Raw genomic sequence first — 1,519 nt, forward strand, 5'->3', positions numbered from 1 at the left:
TTTTTAAATTGTTAAGTAGCCCTAACACCTTTTTTTGTCAAAACAAATTTTATTTTTTCTTACCTACACACACATAACTCCATAGTAATAAAATTAAAGCATTTAATCAGTTTTAAAGGCATTTGTTTTTATAATGCGAATAGATACAATTGAATACATTTCATCTTATTTTTATGTCTTCAGAATTTACTGCTATATTTTAGATAAAACTGAACAGGAGTAACCAATTTGAATTTGCATTGCGTGATCCTATTGCTTATGAAAAACAAAAAGAAAAGAGCAAAATCACAAGTGCATGTATCGGCAGTTTTTCTTTAGCTTGTATAGATCTTTTTCTTATTTGCATATTCAGACTATTAAGGTAAGAAGGCAGTCAGAGGGCTGGGTTAACTTCAAACAGCAGGTGCAGATCTAATGGGAGGAGCATGCATACTGTGGAGAATTTTGAGTGGCAAGGATCAGAGAACAAGCAGGTTTCTTCCTAACTAAAACCTTTTCTGCCTAATCTAATGTTATTTGTCCTTGGGGCTTGGAGGCCTGTCAACTCTGTTTTTTGTGCCGAGTATGGAAGACAAAGATAAAAGAACACAATTCAGATTCTTCAAAGCTCTGAGTTTCAGACAGCCGTCTAAGGATATTGCGTCTTTTCTACTGGCTCAACCTTTTATTGGCTCTAAACATTTATATTTCAGTTGTTTTGGGTCAGGAATTGTTACTGTGTCACTGCTTTATTATCTTGTGAGACATTAGTAGTGCAAGTTCTTGTGCTTTTTCTTGTAGTGCAGGTATAAATTACAAAATAAAAACATTGTAACTCTCGTCACGACAGACACGGATTGGTTTCTCTTTAACTGGCATTTATTTCGTCTTTTCTCTCATGTCGTTCAACATGAAACTCCATTAAGGTTCTTTATGACGTTCATACTTTTATGCCGTGAGAACTGTACAGACACAAATATATATATATCAGCTCAAACAGTGTACAAGTACAAATAAGAGCAAGATTCTGTGCTGCATAGGAATAAACAGATTTATCATTAAAACAAATAATAATACCTCATTAGCCGCTTGTCATGAAGAGAGGTTCTTTACACGCTTGAATCAGGCTTTGTAATCTTGCTTCATAGTGTAGCATCTATTAAATTTAACGTAGTGGTACACAAGTATGAACATTGGTTCCTGGCTAAACATAACAGTGCAGAAAAGAGCAAACTTATGAAATAAATTATAAAATTAACCCGTATTTTATCTTATAACACGTCCATGAATTTACTCATTTAAAGTTTTACCTAAACAACAACATAAATTATGAATGATTAATTTTAACAAGAATTCAAAAGCACTTACACTCCCACCAAATCACTCATTAACTTGAATTGAGAGATTTCTAAGAAAAACTTTAAGATTGAGTCTACAACTTAGTTGGCCTCTATTAAAGTAACTACTTTGTGGATGGGCCTCTCAAGGTAAGTAGCTCTGGTTTGTAGTTTTCCTTTCTCAAGTGGGGTGTCACTGACAA

At 33.8% G+C, this 1,519-nt stretch overlaps 1 long non-coding RNA gene across 1 annotated transcript; it reads right to left on the reverse strand.

The window, feature by feature from the left end:
* Positions 1-840: 840 nt before the first annotated feature.
* On the reverse strand, positions 841-1,169 carry LOC119777527. The gene is made up of 2 exons (XR_005279926.1): positions 1,057-1,169; positions 841-941 (listed from the first exon to the last, which is right to left on the reverse strand). It is a non-coding gene; the product is annotated as an uncharacterized LOC119777527 (long non-coding RNA).
* Between the last annotated feature and the right edge of the window lie 350 nt (positions 1,170-1,519).

Source organism: Cyprinodon tularosa, unplaced genomic scaffold (genome assembly GCF_016077235.1).
Source record: "Cyprinodon tularosa strain WSP-4 unplaced genomic scaffold, ASM1607723v1 ctg124, whole genome shotgun sequence".
NCBI lineage: Eukaryota > Metazoa > Chordata > Actinopteri > Cyprinodontiformes > Cyprinodontidae > Cyprinodon > Cyprinodon tularosa.